A 24,049-nucleotide genomic window follows, 5' to 3' on the forward strand; every position below is an offset into this window, starting at 1 on the left:
ACTTTATCTAAATCAATAGGGCCAGATTCTGATATCCTTACTCATACTGAGTAGTATCTTACTCCAGGGGTAGTCACGCTGCTATTGATTTCAGTACTCATATAATAAGATACCACTCCAGGCAAGGCTATCACAATTTGGCCCATTGGTTAGTGGCAAAAACATAGAAAAGAACTCAATGCTGTTGACTTCCTGTCTTATGCTTTAACCACTAGACCACAAGACCTCAAGTGTGCTTTCCCCCCACATCCCATTCGTTTAGCTAGAAAGAATAGCAGAGGTTTATTCTCCCTCCCTCCCTGCAGGACTCTAAGGGACCTGTGTACCTAACTTCTTTTAGGTCCCTTGAAAACCACAGCTGACAACTTTACCATTCCTCTTAGCCCAATATAACGGCTCACTTGGAACACGTAGAGAGAAGGTGAGTCTGGTAATTTAGCATCAACATCCATTTCCTGTTCAAACATGGGTATAAGCAGCAAGCCAACAAGTTTGAGGATACTAGAAAGCCTGGCTCTGGCATTGCTTATTAGCGTCTTTGGAGGTCACATCTGGAAAGTCCTTTCATGATATGCACATAGCAAGTCACTGGAATTCCTGACTCTCCCAGCACAGATGACACCACTGTGTCAAGTTTAGCAAACTCCAGCCAACATTTCGATGTAGGAAACCCAAGAACTGAAGTGACAGTGCTTGTCTCCCTGTAGTATTAAGCATTTCAGAGGAGGTACATAAGAAAAAAAGAAGTGTCCCTATTAAAGGTAGGCACCAAGCCTAAACCTTGCATCTGGGCAGCTCTCAATTTTAGGAAGATTTGTAATCTGAATTTTGTGGCTTGGGTTTATTGCTGCCCTTTGCTCTGCTCTGTTCATGTGTTCCTTTCACCCAGCTCTATCTTGGGCTTTTCACATCAGGACTTCAACTATCCTGCCCTTAGATTTCTGGCAGGATAGCGGAGATTAAAAGGAGGCCCAGAATTTACCCTGTAATATCTGTTTCTTAGCCAGTGAATACCGTAGAACTCTTGGAAGGCATAGTAGCCATGAGTGACCCTTCAACAGTGAAGCAGTATGTGTAGTTTGGTGCTCATGAGGAACCATGGGCTTCAATACTGAACCAGTTTGCACAGCTCAAACTGCTATATATCTGCTAACAGTTGCGCCCTAGTAAAAGCCCTAGAGTACACTGGGACAGTGGATACAGCACTGGACTGGATGTCAGGAGACCAAGTTCCTATTCCTGACTCTTCCACTGCTCTGCTGAGTGACCTTGGACAAGTCACGTCACCAATCTGTGCCTCAGTTTCCCCATCTGTAAAACCAGAATAATGACTCTCACCTCCTTTGTATCTACTGATGGAAAGTGCTACACAAGAGCTAGGGGGTATTATTATAATATTATTATTGCACTGAAAACACTGAGCTTCCATGGGATTACTGTCACAACAGCAAAATGACGTTTTTAAAACTGTGAAAAATGCTCCATCAGCAGCTTTTGAAAACAAGGAGAAAAAGAGAAGGCTAAGAAAAATAACCAGATAGAGTGGGGGAAAGAAAGGGAAAAACACAGATTGTGAAAACAATGCATGAAATCTACAAGATGGACCTGTTGTTGCAAACCTGAATGGAAAAATCCAGACAACTCTCCCATAGCGTTCAGGGAGCAGAAGTTAAGAATGAGGGCGAGAAGCAGCAATGGAAGATAAAGTCAGATTCAGACCTCCCCATTTCCTCTGCGTCTTAGAATTGGGCCACAACATAAACTGTATGCAAATGTGTTAACGTTTTAATTCAGTTGCCAACCTGTATCAACACGTCAGTCTGTTTGCGCCGACACTCATTTTACATAGAGAGATTTCAGCAAAACAGACAAAATGGTATGACATGCAAAAAAACTTCCTAAACATGACAAAGGAAAAACCACGGAAGAGACTAGATGTTCCCCGAAAGCTATGCAGCTGGGGAGCTTAAAACAAAAAAAGTTTCTTATTACATTTGCTAAGGGTTTGTATCATATTATATCAGGTCATGCCCCATGCTTTCATATAGTATTGCATTGCATGGCACTGCGCTCACTGCATTGTGTTGTACTGTGTTGCTTGCATGATACCTTACTACATAGTAATGTTGTATTGCATTGTGCAGTGTTGTATTGCAGTGTATTGTACTTTACTTACAGTAGGATTGGATTGGATTGCACCAGGGTGGATCACAGTGGATGATCCTACTGTTGGATTATGTGATGCACGTATGCAGGGGCCAGATTTGAGCATCTAGCCTTGCTTTTAATTTTCCTGACTTAAGCGTGGCTATGCAGTCTTGGTCCTGCAGTAACATATTTCTCTTCACTGTTATAAAAAGCTGCATTAGTGGAACATTTTCCCAGTGAAAAATCACAAGAAGTCAGGAAATGCAACAGGAAATTCCAGCAGCAATATGCAATCAGTCCCATTTCTATTCTTGGGGTTATTTCTATCTAAGGGCCTGATCCTAAGCCCATTAAAGGCAACTTTGCATTGACTTCAATAGGCTTTGGACTAGGCTGTATGTGATTTGCCCCAGATCACACAGGAAGTCTGGCGCTGATCTGGGAAATGAATCCAGGTTCCCTCAATCCCATTCTAATGCCTTACCACCACCACCACCTTTCTTCTCTTGAAGCACAAGACCTCAGCAACTCCAGGATCTTTAGTGTTTAGAGCTATTTTCTTGCACTGAAGCCCCTCATATCATCCAGAGTGATCTAGATCGTTTGGTGAACTGGGCACAAGTAAACAATATATATTTGAATACGACTAAATGTAAATATATACATCTGTGAACAAAGAATATAGGCCACATTACAGGACCAGGGACTCTATCCTGGGAAGAAGTGACTCTGAAAAAAGTTAGGGGTCATGGTGGATAATCAGCTGCGAATGAGTTCTCTGTGTGACATTATGGCCAAAAGAATTTTTGAGATCCTGGGATGCATCAACAGAAGAGTCTCAAGTAGGAGTGGAGAGGTGGTTTTATTTCTGTGTTTGGCTCTGGTGCAATCGCTGTTGGAATGCTGTGTCCAGTTCTGGTGCCTACAATTCAAGAAGGATGTTGATAAATTGGAAAGGTTTCAGAGAAGAGCCACAAGAATGATTAAAGGATTAGAAAACATGTCATAGTCATAGATTGAGCTCCTTGAGTCTATTTAGCTTAACAAGGAAAGTTAAGGGGTAACTTGATTACAATCTATAAATAACTCCATGGGGAACAAATATTTAGTAATGGGCTCTTCAATCAGTGAAAGGTCTAACATGATCCAATGGCTGGAAGTTGAAGCTAGACAAATTCAGGTTGGAAATGAGGTGTACACTTTTAACTGTGAGAGCAGTTAACCTTGGAACAATTTATCAAGGGGCATGGTGGATTCTCCATCACTAACAATTTTTAGATCAAGACTGGATGTTTTTCTAACAGATCTGCTCTAGGAACTGGGGCAGTTCTCTGGCCTGTGCCATACAGGATGTCAGACTAGATGATCACAATGGTCCCTTCTGGCTTTAAAATCTTATCTGAGTGCCTGGTAATTGAGTTCCTTCTTGACATGGCCATGGCTGATCACACCTCTGTGAATGTCTTTGGATGAGCCAGTAGAACTGAAGTGCCTCCATTACAGGATTAGTTTAATTTCAAAGGCTTCAAATGATTACAAATATTTGAGGTGTAAAAGCAAATCTCTGACCATATAAATCACTAGCAGTGGCCTTACAAGTTACATCTTCACTGCAGAGTTACTTTGGGTGATCAGCACCCAGGTCTAAGTACCAGGTTAGCCTCGCCTAGGTCTGACCAGTCAACGGCAAAGTCCCACCTGGTTTACCGTTTCCTCACTGGTACTGTACTCCCCTGTGTGAAACACTAGGAGCTACTGCATGATTGTGGGAGATTCTGTCTGTCCTTCCGGGCACACAGGGGGAATTCTGGGAAGGCATTGGAGGACTATCCGCACTAGCGTGATTTAGCCTGTGTCCTCACTACAGTGTGGGTGGATCACCAGCCCGAGTGAAAGTCTCACTAAGGTTTTCACCTGCATGTCCTGCTAGCCTTGGTTGAAAGCACCACCACACTTGGGTGAGGGGTTGTGTGTGGACAGGAGAAGTGTTAAGGGCAACACCTGAGTAAGAGTCTAAAGTGTGAGAACCCACTGCCAGGCTGCTTGTGTCTCTATTGTAAAGGATTTCAGCATGAGTGTAATAAGGGCAAGGGGTCCAGTTTATACACAAGGCAGCAGTCTTGTTATTGTCAGGGGGATGAAATGGCCTGGGGTCAAGAATCACTAATTAATTACTAAGTGAAATGTAGCTTTTGGATCTCAGACCCTCCCACCTCCTGCACACACATGGTATCCGCAGAGGAGTAGATATGGAGGTCACTCGGGCACAGAGAAGAAATATATGGAAGTGCTTCACACAGCTCTGCTAGCAACACCATGAGCTGCCATCCCAGCAGGAGTTAAAACAAAGGCAACCAGGAGAAGCATCTGGGCATCCCAACACACTGGGGGATATTTTAGTGTCCAATACACCTGACGTGAATACAGCTATCAGACCTGGGGGAGTAGAGATTTCAGGGATATATTTAGGATTAAGTGCTTAAATACTGGCTTATTGTTGAAAATTCTATGCAGCTGGTGCATGAAGTACTCACTGAGTGCTTGAAGGTACCTGTTGAGCCACAGAGCAGGTATCATGACAGTTCAAACTTCCCCGTAGCAGCCTGCTCCTATGCATCAATCCAAAAATGAAATAACTTCGTTCTAGGAGGTCAGAGCAAGACTTTAGCCTCAATACCTTATCTCTCCTGGGACTTCCCATCATAATGCTCAGTATGAAGAATGTGCCTGAGACCATCAAACAGATGGTAAGAAAATTCAGTCATTAATACGAGGGCAGGGCTAAGACTCAGTGATTTAGAGGTGAAAGTGATGTATCCCATTACAAATCTTTGAGACATTCAGGCCCCCAGAAGTCTTGCAGTTTTGTTTGTCTGCAGGTGAGCTAGTCTGACGCACAGCTGGTCAAAAAAGAGGGAAAGAGTCCAGACTTTAAAAATAATCCCCCAATTTTTAAAAAATTTGCAATTGTCAATATTAGAAGGATTTCCCCCAGTTCTGTAGATGTTCAAGAGAAGGGTGGGGGGTGGGGCAACAAACACAAAAATATGTCAAATTATTTTCCTTTTTGCTTAATTTCAACATTTGAAAAATTTCAGCCAGCTTTATTAAAAAAGCAACCCAAGTAGCTGCTCATATGGTGACTGCTATCTCAAGATGGTGTCTAGGTTTAAGCAAAAAACTAGAGCCCAACCAACAGGATCCCTATTGTGTCACTGGAATTTGTATTTTTCACAACATCATGTGTATTTATGGACATGCAGGACTAATTACATCCTTGCAATGCAATAAAGACCCGAATAAGTCAACTCCGTTTTCAGTCGTAGCATTCTCAAAACTCAGTCTCTTAACCATACCTCCTCAAAACGACCACCCCTCTTGAGAGTCAAACCATTATCTAAATAAGGAGAGAAAATCTGTACTCAAAGCCAGAGAAAGAGAAAGAGAAAGAAGGAGAAAAGTGGAAAATGGACAGAGGGGCCTAGATCCACAACAAACCCATTAGAAGTCAGGAGTCTAACCACATTTGTGCATCCGGGCCAGGACCACCAAAATCTGGATTATTTTAGAGGGAATCAAGAACAATTCAGTATAAACACAATTGGCAATCAGAATTAATTAAACACTTGGAAAAAAATCCTATTTTGGGGCCTCCTCATAAGCAATATTGCAACCATTGTAATCAGCCCTCCTGAAACTCTTTCTCCTCCTCTCCCCAGGTGTCTTATTTCTCATTTAAGTGCTCAGTGGTAAAGAGGAGCTGTGCAAAGCCATCAATTTCCTTTTTGGAACTCACCTATAATGAACTCAGAGTCAATGTCTATAGCAAAGCAGAATGAAAATTTCCAGTTGTTTTAGTGCATATTAATATACAAGCTTCAGAGTAGCAGCCGTGTTAGTCTGTATTCACAAAAAGAAAAGGAGTACTGGTGGCACCTTAGAGACTAACCAATTTATTTGAGCATAAGCTTTCGTTAGCTACAGCTCACTTCATCGGATGCAAGGTGCTGTTCTTTATATAGTGAGACCCTCACTTAAAAGGCAAATTCACTCAAGCATGAAAGCCCAGATCCTCAAAGATACTTAGGAACCTAATTCCCGTTGAAATCAATGGGAGTTAGGCACCTATATGTCTTTGAGGATCTGAGCTAAAGTGCCCTGCGCATCACTTAAGCTCCACAGGAGAGCTCGGTGGAAAGGGGAGGCTCCTATGAGCTAGAGTTCATAGATTCCAAGGCCTGAAGGGACCATTGTAACCATCTAGTCTGACCTCTGTACAATACGGGCTTCCCCAACATAATTCCTAGGGCAGATCTTTTAGAGCAACATCCAGTCTTGATTTTAAAATTGCTAGGGATGGAGAATCCACCACAACCCTTGGTAAATGATTCCAATGGTTAATGACTCTCACTGTTAAAAATGTATACCTTATTTCCAGTCTGAATTTGTTTAGCTTCAACTTCCAGCCATTGGATTTTGTTCTGCCTTTCTCTGCTATACTGACAAGCCCATTAACACATACTCCCTAAACATAGTGGTCGTCAGTGGAAAAAGACTCCTATCGTTTTCAATGGGTTCTGGATTAGGCCAATGGAGTGGACAGGTGCAGGACCTCTACACACCCTGTGTACCTGCAGCATATGGGAATTTTGGGCTGGCTTTGAATAGGTTGCTGCAGATGGAGGATGTCTGGGACAGGTTGAAATAGCATGTTGCTGGGATGCAGTCAGTTCTGCGGTGGAATGTGGCAGCTATTTATTAGTGCCCAGGACTGTTATCGGAACGTTTAAGAAGTGTGTGTGTGTGGGGGGCGAAACAAACACAAAAACAAATGCAGTTGAAACTAGAGATCAAAGAGATGCATTTGGGTGCATCTAGGGTGCATTTGGCCACCCCACGTCAGAAGGTAATTCAAATAGATCTTTCTAAAGGAAGCAATGGCTCTGCAATTTTCTTTAGAGTGAATCAAAAGACCGATGCAGGAAAGGTACACTGAGAAAAGTACACTGACTGGGAACATCTCGGGACTTCTACATGATCCCACAGGGTACTGGCAGCCCTCTGCCTGCACACATAATGATGAACCTCCTCTGTCTTGTGTGCTATTCAGGTCAATGTGACAGACTCAGAAAATGATGATTGAGACAGGTTGTTAAAGGCAATACTAGAGACAGCTCCAGCTGCAACATATGGATCCAGAGCTGGTTAGATTTCAGACAGCCCAAAATTCAGGGGTGTTTGAATCCAAGGACTTGGTCCAGTCCATTATTAGGAGCTCTCATGTGAGCTAGCTACCAGCACACACTGGACAACGCAGCTGAGCCAGCATAGGATGAAGTAGTAATTTACTACTGATACGGGCCAGTAGCAGATTTCTTTCTTCCAACAGCAAATTGGGGAAGGGGAAAACTTTCTGAGCTGCTTCTGCTTTGTGGTATCCTGTCCCTTACTTGGGTCCAGTGGGAAAAATCACAATCTAGGCCCTAGGATTGAAAAGTTAAAACTAACACTTTAAATTGCACCTGGAACAAAGTGGTAGACAGTATAGATCCTGGTGAATGGGTGTGATAATCTGACAGTGTATATCATGTTTTGAAAAATATAACAGTATACTTATGCATAATTACTGTGCCAAGTGACGTGAAGGTATAAAGCCATATGAATGTAAAGTATTATTCATTAATTATATTAATAGTAGCATTAGAGGTGGGAGAAGCGACATGCAAACATTTCCTTATGTATATTAGGTAGGGTAAGTTTTTCATCATTTAGTTTTATTACATTGTATTCCAGGCAGCTAGACAGTCTGGGGGTTTTAATATCAAACGGGAAGGTCTCTACCTGGCTGAGAAAGCCAAGGAATTCAGGGTGACCTGGAGGGAATTGCAAGAATGTTGATCTCTGATCAGATTAGAGAAAAGTGGCAGGGCTCCCTAGGGTCTTCTTATTCCAGCGCCACTGCCTACAATGCCATGCTTTGTCTCCTATTCTCTGCTGTTTAAATGATTCAGGTTACCACACTGGAACCCTTTTAGGCTTGTCTCCATCACTGCTTCGCTTGGACAGTGTGAGCTCCTGTCAAAAGTGAGACACTGATACTCACATGCTGTCCCGTTTGCTTTCCATTGTCTCAGGTCTTATCAAAACCTTGACAGGGCTTCTTCCAAAAGGCAGAGGCTGGCTGGGCACTTAAAGTTGCTCACACAAACCTATCAGGACGGACCAGATCTTCAACTGGTATAAGCGAACGCAGCTTCATTGACTTTAATGGAACCCTGGCTGGTGCTGCGGGTCCAGCCCTGAGAGCTAACCCAGGCAAAAGCATGCACAGGCGTTACCATTATAACCAATATCTGTCTGGTTCCAAAAGACCACCTCTTGTTTTATGATGGATATCCACCAATCCAATCCATCCAGTACAAAGAACTGTATTTACAGTCTCTTTCATGCAAGCTAGACCCCAAAATGCTTTACAAAACTAAATAATACAGGTTACAAAGTTAAATGAGAAAACTAGAGGACAGACGTGTTCCCTGGCAAATCTTGAATTTGGCCCAGTACAGGTGAGAGTGCAAAGGTGTGTTTTCAGTTTACAACTCAAAAGAGATGAAGAACTGGACTGCGGAGAGCAGCTCTTTTTCACACCGTAGAGGCTGCAGAAGAGGAGGCTCTTGCAGCAGAGACTGGTTAGAGGGACTGGCATGTGTTTGTGTGTGCGCCTCCACCCACTTTTGGCTCTCTCAGAACTTTCCTTTCCTTTCGCCCTTCAGGTGGCAACTCCCACCTCTTTCCTTAGGGAGAATGCGCTACATTAGTGCTGGACTAAAGCCATCATTTAACTTGGCTCAATATTGAAGTCCAGGGTTCAATTCTGAGCAGCTCCACTGAACTGTAGGAAAGTTTAAATAGATCTGGATTCCAGAGGTAAAAACCTGAGCTTGTCTCTAGAATGGAGTAAAAAAACCCTACTATTTGTCTCTAATCTCTGTGTGCCCAATCACAGGATCCAAATGCTCATCAGCAATGGGGGAATTCAGATTTGGATTTGATTTCAGACGTGTATAGCACTCCCATGCCTATTAATGATCTAATGCAGGACATTCTAGGTCAGATTCAGCCCTTGACTTGACTGGAAATAAATATGTATCTCGTATGTCCCATCCGATTTACTTAACAGTGAGAGGAATTAACCACTGGAACAATTTACCAAGGGTAATGGTGGATTTTCCATCATTGGCAATTTTTACATTAAGATCAGGAATCATTTTGGGGAAGTTCTCTGGTGTTATACATGAGGTCATACTAGATGATCACAATGGTCCCTTTTGGCCTTGGAGTCTGTGGTGTTATCCCAAGATGGGCTTGGCCCACTGAGTCTAGCCATCAGAATCTTTTATACAGCACATGGGCTCCCCTCCTTCAACTCCCCTCCAGTGCTCTGGGATAGCAACTTTTGGTGAGAAGCTTCTGGGCTCTCACATTCCTGCTGTTTCCATGGCAACAGCTATAACTTGAGTGATCATGAATGAGCCCTATTGTGTAACTTCTACCCCCTTCTGCCCCAAGTTACCGGTACCTGTTAATTTCGGCAAGGCTAGGCATTCTATCTCAGCCTTTGACTACCTTCAAAGAGAAGCGTGCAGGGGAAGATTAACCCTGCTGCTGTTGGAAAATGTAATGGGCTAACCCCTCTGAATATCCTCTAAAAGCAGCCAGGTAATTCTCAGATTCATCAGGCAGACACCTGAGCCTCTCAGCCAGATCCTCAGCAACATCAATTTCAAACTCGTTACAGAATATCCCCCTTCTCTCTCTCTTTTGGTACCCCTGTTTGTCACCACCCCAGTAGCCACATCTGATCCATGACCTCAATAGAAGTAGCCTCCACCAGCAGTACACTCAGGCTAGCCGATAAGAGCACAGAACTGGAAGAGATCTCGTAGGTCCTCAAGTCCGCTCGCCTGCTATCACAGCAGTCCCATTACATAGTCCTGTTCAATCTCTTCCTGATCCTGCGGACAAGAGAGCTTCCAAGGGGGCTGAAATCACCAGCTACCTATAGCAGTCAACAAGAGAGAAATGTACCAAACCAGGCTGCTTTGCTCTAGGTGACAATGCAATCGAATGGGGGATGAATGAGGCATTAAAGAGGGGGGAGGGAAATCCAAACTGATCACAGGGGAGGGGGGATGTATCAAGGCTCTTTCTATGCAACTCCCTTCATGATCCACCAGTCAACGCTCCTGAGAGGGAACAGAGCAGCCATTCAGGACAAATCTGGATGTTATCCCAGGGCCTTGAGGATACGACTAAGGGGACAGATTTGACAGATGAAATGACCTTAATAATATTAGCCTCCTTCTTCCACCAACATAAAAAATGGTGTATTTTAATTAGTTCTTTTTCTGTAATGCAATACTGCAGAGCCGCGTTCTTTTGCTCACACTTCCATTGCAAATGGAATGTGTCCGATTTCCTCCCTGCCCATCCCACCCACCCAGGATTGATAGATAGATAGATGTATATAGATATTGCAATTGATTCTTCTGCTGCTGAGTGCATTTTTTGTTAGAAGAGAGGCTGAAAGGAACCCCAGTAATAGAATGATTTGGCCTGCAAGTCAAATCTCCCTTGATGGACAATCAGACACAAATGTCAATAACAATTAGATTGTCTGGGGGCTCCAGTCACTTAGGACTCCAGTTTGCTGTCTGCAGTGCTCAAACTGAAGCCCTCAGTCCTGTGATCGCCAAATCAGGTTTGGCATCGGGAATGAAAAGCCATCAACAATAATATTATTAAGAGGCTGATGGCAGAATCAGAGCAAAAGGCAGAGAACAGCCTGCACGCGCGCACACCAGGGGAGAGAAAGACAGGGCTGTTGCAAAAATTCATCAAGATATGAAATTAGTGCCTCCTAAGGAATGATATAAACTCCCTCATATTCCCTTCCCAAGCAAACCGAGGCCATGTTTAGTCCCACTGGGCTTTGTAAGTTTCCAACTCCCGCTGTCCACCAAGCAAACAAACTAGAGGAAGGAAAACCCTTACGTGGGGGTTATGTTTTTTCCTTTTCCTAAATTGTAAATATACAGTGGAGGAAGGAATGCCCAATCTAATTAAGGCCACTTGAGAAGCATGGAGACAGGACCCTCCCAATGGGAATGCTGTAGGTTAAAGAGGTTAAAAAGAGGAATGTTCCACCTAATGAGGGAAGTTTAACATTATGGGCACACTCCCCCGGCCAGCGTGCGAGGTAAACTAGCCTGCGGGATTAGAGAGACATAGTGGACAAGGACCCTGGATGAATGGGAGAGAGGGAGAGACAGGTTTGGAAGTATGTAGGGACCTCTGTCCCCTCGTAGAACAGAAGGGATTGGGGTAAGAGATAAGGAGACAACCCTCGCTGTCTGAGCAAGAGAGAACTCTGGGAGAACAGTGGAAAAGAGACCACCCAGGCTCAGTATATGCATGCATGTCTGATGGGGCAGGCAGGACTCAGAGAAACTTGGGGGAGGGGAGAAGGCTAGAAGTATGGGTTCAAACCTTTAACACTGTAGGACAAGAGAACTCTGGGGGCTAGGGGATACAAACCAAAGACAGCCATCTGTACACACCTGGAATTATCTGACCTCACACAGCCTCTCATTTAATTTAATTAGTTTCCATTAATGCAATTATTCATGATGGTTATTTGTAAGCTACTATTATTTGATGATGATTATTTAAGTGTTGACAACACATTGGGGCTTCACAAGACACCAAGATAACCCATGCCCTGTGGAGCACATTACTAATGGGAGCAGTGCAGCTAACGGCAGGCATTGCAATAGACAGTTCCTCTAACTGTTGTGAGGAAAGCAGAAGAGCCTGCAGCAAGGGAAGATGCTCTCTATTATCTATCCAATTCCCCCCAAGCTGGGTTGGCCCTAAGTCTTGGAGAAATAACAAATGACGGATCTATGGAATTCCCACCATGGATGAGAAGGGAACAGCTGGACAAAGACATATGTAACTGGGATGCCATTATTTTGCCTTGCAATATCTGTTCCTAAATCAAAATCTCCAAGTTTTAGGGGTGATGTGTATTGAATACGACAAACACAATAAGGCTGTGAGGTAGCATTCTTGATCAGTGAGGGACAGATTCCTGAGCTCAGCCCTGGGCACTAGGAGTTTGAGTTCTAATCCCATCTCGTTCTCTACATGACACCGGGCAAGTACTGCTTTGCCTCTGTTTCCCAATGTGTAAAATGAAGACAATATCTAATAATGTCAACAGTTGAAAAACATGAATCTGCTCAATAGCTGGTCAAAGAGAAAATGTCAGCTTTTTCTTTCATTTTGAAATGTTGCTGAAATGTTAGAAAAATTGACTAGCTCTATAATTAACCCTTACCGGCTTCACAGGGTCACTAGGGGATAAATTAGTTATTTGCAAAGCTCCTTGAACATAGCCCCGTAAAAATGTTTATTATTATTACAGCTACTAGAGCTAAGAGGGAAAACATGTTCTTTCCTGGTACACTTAAGTGGAATTTCAGCTTTTTGGCTAGTCCAAATCCCAGCTGTCATTTTATGCGCATTCCCTGAGTTGACAGAAAGTCTGCATCACAAAACCACCCATCTGTCAGGCTTCAGCACAGCTAGCTTCCATACCTCTCACCAGGCCTGGACTGTGCAAGACTGTCCCACTTTGATCCCCCAAACCTTCTGTCCTGGTTGAAGCAATTCCTGTCCCACAGGGCTGGCTGGGCTCAACTCCTCTTGAAGGGTGTTGTGATCTGGCCCCTGGTGTACAGGGTTCCAGCACCGCTTATTCAAATTTGTTCCCATCCCCCATCCCAGCCCCACAGGACAGGAGCCACCACTATGGGGCAGGGCTTGCTCTGCAACTGACTCATCCAGGCCTCCCCTCTCCCCAGGGAAGCACCTGACCCCCGCCTGGGCCTTCCATCCCCCAGGGGCAGCACCCTTTCTGCTTTAGCCACTGGAAATGTTGGAAGATATGAACATTCTGTCTGCTGGAAAGGCCCCATACCAGCCTCCTGCCACAGAGGGGGCAAGTGCCTGTGAAGGATCAAGGTGGCACTGAGTGATCACTAGGTGCTTAAGGCACTTCCAAGAGCTCTGTTCTATTCTGTGTCTGATTCCCACTTGCTGTGCATAACAGGAACAAGAGCTACAGAGCACCCCACTGCTCAGCCTTTGAGGCACAGTCCTAATATCACACATCTTTCCTACTGCTGCTGCCAGGTTCCACCTGGCTTAGCTACTACTGTACATGCCCCCCATGACCACCGTATCTGAACCCCTCACAATCTTTAATGTATTTATTCCAAACCCCTCTGCAAGGTAGGGAAGTGTATTCATTCCCATTTTACAAACGGGGAACTGAGGCAATGTATTAATTAATGATCTGGAGGAGGGAGTGAACAATTAAGTGTGTAGCTGATACAAAATTACTCAAGATAGGTGAGTCTGAAGCTGACTGCGAAGAGTTACAGATGGAATCTCACGGAACTGGGTGACTGGGCAACAACATGGCAGATGAAATTCAACAGTAAGTGCCAAGTAATGCACACGGGAAAAAATAATCCCAACCAACCCCTATATAATGGGTTCTAAATTAGCTGTTACCACACAAGAAAGATCGTGGATAGTTGTCTGAAAACTTCAGCTCAATGTGCAGCAGTGGTCACAAAGGCTAACAGACTATTGGGAACTGTTAGGAAAGAGAAAAGACAGAAATTGTATTATATTCATATTACCACTATCCATAGTATGGCCGCACCTTGAATATTGTCTCCAGTTCTGGTTGCCCCATCTCAAAAAGGACACAGTGGAACTGGAAAAGGTTCAGAGAAGGACAAAGATGATTAGGAGGTGGAACAGCATCCATACAAGAAGAGACTAATAAGATAGTTTCTTTTCTAAGGTGAACAGCCCTACCAGGGGGGATATGATAGAGATCTATAAAATCATAAATAGAGTTGGAGAAGTGAATAGAGATAAGTTATTTACCCTTTCCTATGCTACAAGAACAAGGGGTCACCCAATGAAAATAATAGGCAGCAAGTTTAATACAAACAAGGAAACAAACACATAATTAACTTGTGGAACTCATTGCCATGGAATGTTATGATGGTCAACAGTATAACTGCATTCAAAAAAGAACTTGATAAGTTCATGGTTATTAGCCAAGACGGCCAAGGATGCAACTCCATGTTTGGGGTGACCCTAAACCTCTGACTGCCAGAAATGGAAGACAGGTTGGATCACTCCAACTGCTCTGTTTTGTACACTGCCCCTGAAGCTGTGATACTGGCCACTGTCAGAGACAGGATGCTGGGCTAGAAGGCCCATTGGTCTGATCCAGTATGGCAGCTCTTATGGTCTTATCTGACTTGCTTAAGATGACACAGAAAGCTTATGGCAAAGCAGGGACTTGAATCCAGATCTCCCAAGTCTTAGGCTAGTCCTTGGGCATCTCCCTTTGTCTCTGCAGGAGACTAGAAGGAGAAGAGAACACAGAAGATTTTGGGAGTCCATGAAGCAGAGCATTTGTTTTAAAAGACATCCTAAGACATAGGTTTCCTAAAATCAGAAAAGAATGGAATAATAAAAAAAGCATTTGAATCTGCATCTTAGGACCTAAGAAATACAAAGGTCTGCTTTTATAGCCTCTTCAATGGGGGATCTGCCATGGCTGGATTCCTTAGCAACATGCTTTAGGATTGGCACCTTCACTCTGTTTTTGGAATTCATTCTGTCTTTCACTAGTCCATTTCTCTGATGCTATTCCTCTCTACCTCATCTATTATTGTTATGGTGGGAGGTCTTAGACAGCACTGTTACCCATATTCTAACAAGTTCTTCTTCATAGTGTGGGAGCAGTGCACAATCTTTGAAGAAAAGTCCTACAATAGTTAATTTTGCAATGGAGATTTTTTTGGGGGGTGGGGCGCTGTTGCAAACAGTGAGTTTGATCTCAGCCTTGTTTCTCACTAGTTATCTCATGGGGCCGAGTTGCTTCTTGGAAACTGGTCATGCATGTTTGGGCTGAGATTCTTGAAAGAGGGGATTGCCTGCATGTCATTTGTGACCTCCTCTGTCCAAGGATTGGTGTATTTCATGTAAATAAAATGAATTCTACTAGGAAAATACCCAGGCTCCACTTCACTGAGTTTTTCCTCCATTGGGAAACCCACGTTTAAGACATCTGCAGCCACTCAGAGAGATAACATTTTTATTTACTGCTATCCCAGAAGTGCCTAGATGCCCTAACAGAGATCAGGGCACCCACTGGGTTAGGTGCTGAACACACATATAGTAAAAGACAGTCCCTGTCCCTGACAGCCTAAAGAGCTTACAATCGGATTAAACAAGACAGACAAAAGGTGGGAGGGGAAACTGAGGCACAGAGTTTGGAAGTGACTTGCACAAAGTCACAGCATTTCAGTGATAGAGACAGGAATAGCACCCGGGTCTCTTGACATCCAGCCCAGTGCACGATCCACTAGACAAGACTAACCAATTTATTTGACCATAAGCTTTCGTGAGCTACAGCTCACTTCATTGGATGCATGCTCATGAAAGCTTACGCTCAAATAAATTGGTTAGTCTCTAAGGTGCCACAAGTACTCCTTTTCTTTTTGCAAATACAGACTAAGACGGCTGTTACTCTGAAACTAGACAAGACTGTCTCTCAGCCCATATGGCTCCCCTATCACTTCTCCCCCCACCTTTAAGCCTTTAGAATCACAGTCTCTGATCCTCTACTCCCATTGTTTCCTCAGGGACAGCCTCTTCCCCCAACACACATGCTTCTGCCCGTGTTGTGAGCTTCTTTCCCTAACTCCTGGCCTTGCTCTTCACCCACTCTTCCTCTGGATCAGTATCCCCTACAGTCTACCTGCAATCCTAACAGCACCACCATCCCTTCCTCCTGCACTGCCTCATGGCCATCTTGCTATAAACTTCACTGCTGGTCAGGGGGTGTCTGGATTTCCATTCATGTTCCAATGACACAGGTTACCGTTCAGGAGATGGCATTTCCAATCAAGCCCAGAGATCAATCAGTTTTAGTTGCTGCAGCCCAAGGCAGCTTGCAGTGAATACCTGGGTAGTGCCTCCCTCCTGTAGCAGCAAAATAATGTATTCATTATTGCTAAAACTTTTCCATCTTTGAGGGGAAAATGCAGACCACATGATTTCCAGAGTGGAGCTGGGCTGGTTTACAAATACAGTTCGTTAATAGCTTTGTAAACATTTATGCAGTGTGACAGCTGACTGCAACATGTGGCATTAATTAGAAGACTCAGCAATGTAGCGTATTAAGAGCTAAGTTAAATCTGAATTAGTTGGGTTTGTTGAGACTAAACACCCGTGGGGGAAGCGTTTGGATCTAATACATTATGATTCACTTGACACTGCAGACCCATGGGCCTGATTCCCAGTACACTGGGGGCCCTTAATCATGTGCAAATGCATAAGATACTACAGATCAGAGAGTTGCAATGGAATGGGGCACATCAGTTACTGGCACTCAACTCCTCTACTTCCCTTGGGTATGGCAAATAGAGCTGGGCAAGCAAACCTGGTTTGCCTTTGTCCATCCATGAGAATATGGCAGGGAAGAGAGGCTACTCCTCCAGGGCTTGGGGACGGTCTATCAGACTTCATGCACTGGCATTTTCCTGTGTATGCCAGGCATGGCAATGCACCGGTGACACACACGGCATATGGTTTTAAATCCTTAGCTATAAGCAGCCGATTGTGAGTGGAAGTCATTGATCCCATAGGAAATAACAGGCACTGAATGGTAGCATTAAGCACCACATTACTGCAAGACCAGGAAAGCATTTTGTTCTGTCCATGAGGCACCAGCTAGAATGAGTTCTGCAAATTCACTGCCTTATAGACAGAACCAAGGACTTGGGCTTTGGTTCATGGAGCCCAGACACTTTTGGGGGCACTGTGGCCTGAGTAATAGCTTGAGCATAGGTCTGTGAGACAGTAATGCCTGAGTTCTGATCTTGGCTCTGCCACCGATTCACGGTATGTGGCCTGGACAAGTCATTGAGCTTCTCTCTCTAGGTTTCCTCACTTGTAAAATGGAAATATGTATGTACCCCACAAGGCTGTCGGGAGGACTGATTAATGTTTGCAAAGCATTCTGAAGAGGTAAAGAGCTACATGAGAGCTAGTTCTAGAAGTCACCACGTGCATGGCACAGAGGCAGAATTTTCCTAACATGAGTTCCTGACGGTTGTCCCGTAAGTCCATATTTGGGTACCTAAAGTCAGTGAACGATTTTCAGAAGTGCTGAGCCCCTTCCCCTCCCATGGGTTTTAGTTATTACAACATCTGACGTGGATTGCCCAGTGCTAACAAGAATAGCCATGTCTGTCCTGACATTTGAAAATGATTAGGGGGCTGGGGCACATGACTTATGAGGAGAGGCTGAGGGAAGTGGGGTTATTTAGTCTGCAGAAGAGAAGAGTGAGGTGGGATTTGATAGCAGCCTTCAACTACTTTAAAGGGGGTTCCAAAGAGGATGGAGCTCGGCTGTTCTCAGTGGTGGCAGATGACAGAACAAGGAGCAATGGTCTCAAGTTGCAGTGGGGGAGGTCTAGGATGGATATTAGAAAACACTATTTCACTAGGAGGGTGGTGAAGCACTGGAATGGGTTACCTAGGGAGGTGGTGGAATCTCCATCCTTAGAGGTTTTTAAGGCCCAGCTTGACAAAGCCCTGGCTGGGATGATTTAGTTGGGGTTGGTCCTGCTTTGAGCAGGGGATTGGACTAGATGACCTCCTGAGGTCTCTTCCAACCCTAATATTCTATGATTCTATGATTCCAGTTACAGTACCATTAATGGAAATTTCCAACAGCAAATAAAGGAGATATGGTCCTTGCATGGATTCATTTTGTTAACCTGAACCAGATATTACTGTTCTTTTTCAAATCCTTCTCCTCCCCTACAAATTTACCCAAAGAGTGGCCAAACGGAGAGTAAAACTACCAGTGTGTGACGGGGACAGCTATATCTGTAATGGAAGCCTTTTTGCACTTATTAATCTTGCATTAAGGAATGCTCTTTTGGCTTTCAGCAATTGTTTCCTTAATTAAGTTATAATAATAGTTGAAAGGGGAAACTTAGAAAAAATTATTTAGGGTCAGGTGCTTTTTGTCCTGGTACTTCTATTAACATAATTCGTCTAGACCTAGATTGAAGTTATCATAATAATAAAAGCTGGTTTGAAAATGGAATTTCTGAGTTTTCAAAATTTGTTTTCATCCTTAATTGGGATAAAAAGACAAACTGAATTTTTCAGAAAAAAAAATTCCAAAAAATATTTTGTTTCATCCTTCTTGATATGTTTCATTCTGAAGACGTCAAACTATTGTTTCAAACTGATTGTTTTGACTATGCATTTTTAAGTCAAAATGACACTATTTTGACCTTATGAAAATGAAATGTTAGGTAAAATTTCCTCACTAAAATTGCAACAAAATCAATACATTCCCAGGAAGCATTTGAATTGTGCTGAATCAGCATTTTCCAAAGACAAAAGTGTTCCACTGAAAAAAAATTTCAACCAATAATAAAGTTTACATGGCAATCTTCTGTCTAAGTGACCAGGACCTAATACAGTAATAAAAAAATCACTAATTTAGATTAATACTGTTGCCAATTCTCACAACTAAATTAGCTGTTGTCACTCAAGATCTTAGAGTCATTGTGAATAGTTCTCTGAAGAATCATAGAATCATAGAATATCAGGGTTGGAAGGGACCTCAGGAGGTCATCTAGTCCAACCCCCTGCTCAAAGCAAGACCAATCCCCAACTAAATCATCCCAGCCAGGGCTTTGTCAAGCCTGACCTTAAAGACTTCTAAGGAAGGAGATTCCCCCACCTCCCTAGGTAACGCATTCCAGTGCTTCACCACCCTCTTAGTGAAAAAGTTTTTCCTCATATCCAACTTAAACCTCCCCCACTGCAACTTGAGACCATTACTCCTCGTTCTGTCATCTGCTACCACTGAGAACAGTCTAGATCCATCCTCTTTGGAACCCTCTTTTAGGTAGTTGAAAGCAGCTATCAAATCCCCCCTCATTCTTCTCTTCCGCAGACTAAACAATCCCACTTCCCTCAGCCTTTCCTCATAAGTCACGTGTTCCAGTCCCCTAATCATTTTTGTTGCCCTCCGCTGGACTCTTTCCAATTTTTCCACATCCTTCTTGTAGCGTGGGGCCCAAAACTGGACACAGTACTCCAGATGAGGCCTCACCAAAGTCGAATAGAGGGGAACGATCATGTCCCTCGATCTGCTGGCAATGCCCCTACTTATACATCCCAAAATGCCATTGGCCTTCTTGGCAACAAGGGCACACTGTTGACTCAGATCCAGATTCTCGTCCACTGTAACCCCTAGGTCCTTTTCTGCAGAACTGCTGCCGAGCCATTCAGTCCCTAGTCTGTCGCGGTGCATGGGATTCTTCCGTCCTAAGTGCAGGACTCTGCACTTGTCCTTGTTGAACCTCATCAGATTTCTTTTGGCCCAATCCTCTCATTTGTCTAGGGCTCTCTGTATCCTATCCCTACCCTCCAGTGTATCTACCTCTCCTCCCAGTTTAGTGTTATCTGCAAAGTTGCTGATGGTGCAGTCCATGCCATCCTCCGGATCATTAATGAAGATATTGAACAAAACTGGCCCGAGGACTGACCCTTGGGGCACTCCACTTGATACCGGCTGCCAGTTAGACATGGAGCCATTGATCACTACCCGTTGAGCCCGACAATCTAGCCAGCTTTCTATCCACCTTATAGTCCATTCATCCAGCCCATACTTCTTTAACTTGCTGGCAAGAATACTGTGGGAGACCATGTCAAAAGCTTTGCTAAAGTCAAGGAACAACATGTCCACCGCTTTCCCCTCACCCACAGAGCCAGTTATCTCGTCATAGAAGGCAATTAGATTAGTCAGGCATGACTTGCCCTTGGTGAATCCATGCTGACTGTTCCTGATCACTTTCCTCTCCTTTAATCCAATCTAATCTACCCAATGTGCAGCGGCAGTCAAAAAAGCTAACAATGTTAGGAACCATTAGGAAAGGGATAAATACTAAGACAGAAAATATCATAATGCCACTATATAAACCCACACCTTGAATACTGTGTGCCGTTCTGATTGCCCCATCTCCAGAAAGATATATTAGAATTGGAAAAGGTACAGAGAAGGGCAACAAAAATGATTAAGGGTAAGGAACAGTTTCCATATGAGTTTCCATAGAAAGTCTGGGACTTTTCAGCTTGGAAAAGAGATGATTAAGAGGGGATATGATAAAAGTCTATAACATTATGAATGGTGTGAAGAAAGTAAATAAGGAAGTGTTATTTATTCCTTCACATAACCAAAAAAAACAGGGGGGCACCCAATGAAATTAATAGGCAGCAGGTTTAAAAAACAAACAAAAAGAAGTACTTCTTCACACAATGTACTGTCAGCCTGTGGAACTTGTTGCCAGGGGACATTAAAAAATTAGCTAAGTTCCCAGAGGATTAGTCCATCAGTGGCTATTAGCCTAGATCGGGGCGGGCAAACTTTTGGGCCTGAGGGCCACATCGGGTTTCCGAAATTGTATGGAGGGCCGGTTAGGGGAGGCTGTGCCTCCTCAAACAGCCAGGCGTGGCCAGGCTCCCACCCCTTATCCAACCCCTCCCTGCTTCTCGCCCCCTGACAGCCCCCCCCCAGGGACTCCTGCCCCATCCACACACCCCTGCTCACTGTCCCCTGACTGCCCCCGGACCTCCCACCCCTGACTGTCCCCCTGCCCCCTCATACGACCCCCCCTCTCTTTCCTGACTGCCCCCCCAGGACCCCTGCCCCCATTCAACCCCCCTGTTCCCCACCCTCTGACCGCCCTGACCCCTATCCACACCCCTGCCCACCACCCTGAACTCCCCTCCCCTCTATCCAACCCCACCCCTGCCCCCTGCCCCCTTACCGCACGTCCTGGAGCACTGGTGGCTGGCAGCACTACAGCCGTGCCGCCCAGAGCACCAGGACAGGTACCCGTGCTCCCCAGCTGGAGCCAGCCACGCCACCGCGCAGCACAGAGCACCGGGTCAGGCCGCGGTCTGCAGCTGCACTGCCCCGGCAGGAGCTTGCAGCCCTGCCACCCAGAGCATTGCGCTGGCGGTGCACTGAGCTGAGGCTGCGGGGGAGGGGGAACAGCAGGGGAGGGGCCAGGGGCTAGCCTCCTGGGCCAGGAGCTCAGGGGCCAGGCAGGAGGGTCCCGCGGGCCATACTTTGCCCACTCTGACCTCGATGGTCAGGGATGCAACCCCACGCTCTGTGTGTCCCTAGCCTCTGATAGCCAGAAGCTGGGAGTGGACAACAGGGGATGGATCACTCAGTGATTGACTGTTCTGAAGCACCTGGTATTGGCCACAGTTGGAAGCAGTGCCTAATTTGTGCCAGGGCTTGCCAAGGCTTAGCGCTGGCACCTCTTGGCTTCCCGCATCAGTTATTAAAGTAAAAACATCGCTTGAGTCCCAGCGCCTAATTGCTTGAGCCTTGACACCTCTTTCATTACAAATTAAACACTGGTCAGAAGACAAAATACCAGGCTATATGGACCATTGGTCGACCCTGTGTGGCTGTTTTTACCTTTATTGTGGGTCTCACAATTTAATATTTTATTTAAAACCCAATTACTGAAAACAAATGATTACATGAGAATTTCAGCTTTTATTTAAAAAAAGTTAGTTTCTAGCTTGCCATTGCAAAAACAAACAAAAAACCTTGAGACTGTGACCCAAGTGCATCCTAGAGGCACAGGAACCAGACCACAAATAAAATGAACCCCCAGTCTCATGACTTTGTGAAGTCTGACTCATTATTTTTGAATATTTCAGGTTGGCAGGACCCCAAAAAAGAATTTTAAAATACCCTTTTAGAGCTAGTTTCTCCCCACCACCCCCTCTATCTTTCTATAGAAGTAGCCCCATCACAATGGAATTGCTTGCAGAGTAAGGTATAAATTCAACGTGCGCATGGCAGTGTGGTCCTTGAAATCCAGTCGAATGAAAGCAGACGTCCTTCCCTCCTCGGCGGTCCCCCTTCCGCCCTCCCTGGGGCCCCCTCGTGGGCGTCCGCGGGCCGCCTCAGGCCGCACAAGTCTTTGAACCACCGCCTTCCCCGGGCCGCGAGGCTCGCGGAGAGCGCTAGGTACCTGGCTCCTGGGTGAGGGAAACGGTTCCGATCCCTCTGGGGCGTCCCTCCCCGCCGCCGCCACCCTTCCCCGCCTACCCGGGCGGGCAGGCGGGTCGAGCGACGGACGGACGGCGTGGGATGAGAAAATGCAACACAAAGTAGAAGAGACCCTAGGAGTCGAGAAATAGCAGGCTAGAGGTGTGGGTTCATGTCTTATTTTAGGTGTGGTCAAACCACTATCAAGTTTGGGGGCTGAAGTACTATCGAACACCTTCGGAGAGTAGCAGGAGCTAGAGCCTCTTGTTCTGTTCAGAGCCCTGGTAGCTGTTCTGCCTCTGCAGAGTACTTCTCTCCTGCCCAGCCGCTCACAAAGGGCATGACTCTGAGGCCTGCTCCTGTTTAGCAAGTTTGTGATCAGGGGTGTGGAGATGCTGCTACATGGAGAAACACCCAGCACTGGTGATGCTCGCTGTCTTTTCCTGTGTCTGGGCCTGGTGAGAAGAGGGGAAGGTGCTGGGAACAGAACCCAACCATTACAATATTTCCAACCTCAAATATTCAAAAAGAATTAGGAAGGCCCTCAAACGTCATGAGGTTTTTCAAATAGGAAATCTGGGGTTCTTTTGATTCACCTTCCTGTGTGAGCCTTTTGGAAGCACTCAGCTTACACGTTCAAGCTCTCTGCAGCTACAAGAGCTAGAAACTTGTTTGTTTTTTAAAATGAAACTGAGGTTCTCATGTAAGCCTGGAATTCCAGGAACTGGGGCTTTAAATTAAGCACCAAATATTGCAAGGCTCACAGCAACAGACTCATTGCGGTGATGCTTTCTCTAACTTGAAATTCGTGTGTTTTTGGAGGTTAGGGGTGGGACTGGCAACGCCCTTTTAAAAAGAGAATTGAGAATCCCAATCAAAGAGGTCTGGTCTACGCATAAAAGTTTCCTAGGTGCAACTGTGTTGGTTAGGGGTGTGACTTTTTTAAATTGAAACAGTTATACTGGTAGAACCCCTGTTGCAGATGCAGTCAGATCAGTTTAGTTATATCCTTTCCCCATACAGGAATCATATAGTTACACAGTACAACTTCTAGTGTAGACAAGACTTTAGGCAGCTTCAGAAATATCAGCTTCAAAATTTAATGAGGACATGTATGGTGGGGCCTGCTTAAGGGTACGTCACACCTTGATCCAGGGGGGGACAACTTCTCTCATTGAGTTAATGTGCTAAAAATAGAGTTGTAGCCACCAGGTGGTGGGAGGGCAAACTGCTCCAAGTACATGACCATCTGAGACACTAGGTACATACTCAGGGGGCCAGCCTCTCCCACCATTCTCACCACTGCAGCTAGGCTCTATTTTTAATGGGTAAGCTCAGTCAGACCTAGCATGAGTATGGCGCCTCAAGCTGGGAATCACACCCCCAGCTGAAAGCACCCTCCCCCTGCCCACAAAGAGGCTTTGCACTGATCTGGCTCTGACCCTGGAGCAAAAGAAGTTATCCCAGCAAGAGTTCATTTTTGCCGGTATCACTGCACCTACACTAAGGGCTTCTTCTGACACACCTCTGAGCAATGTAGCTATGCTGGCAAAAGTGTGTAGTAGAGTCCTGGCCTTAGTATAAATGAGAATCAGGTGCAGTTATGTTCTAAAGGGAGTCCAAAATCCAGCATCTCCT

The 24,049-nt window shown here is 45.0% G+C and overlaps 1 long non-coding RNA gene across 1 annotated transcript; it reads left to right on the plus strand.

Annotated features, from left to right (window-relative positions):
* The first annotated feature begins 1,800 nt into the window (after nt 1-1,800).
* LOC122463040 lies at nt 1,801-22,503 on the plus strand. The gene is made up of 4 exons (XR_006286003.1): nt 1,801-1,814; nt 4,267-4,270; nt 19,627-19,632; nt 22,253-22,503. It is a non-coding gene; the product is annotated as an uncharacterized LOC122463040 (long non-coding RNA).
* The last annotated feature ends 1,546 nt before the right edge of the window (nt 22,504-24,049 follow it).

The sequence above is a fragment of the Chelonia mydas genome, chromosome 15, assembly GCF_015237465.2.
Source record: "Chelonia mydas isolate rCheMyd1 chromosome 15, rCheMyd1.pri.v2, whole genome shotgun sequence".
Taxonomy (NCBI): domain Eukaryota; kingdom Metazoa; phylum Chordata; order Testudines; family Cheloniidae; genus Chelonia; species Chelonia mydas.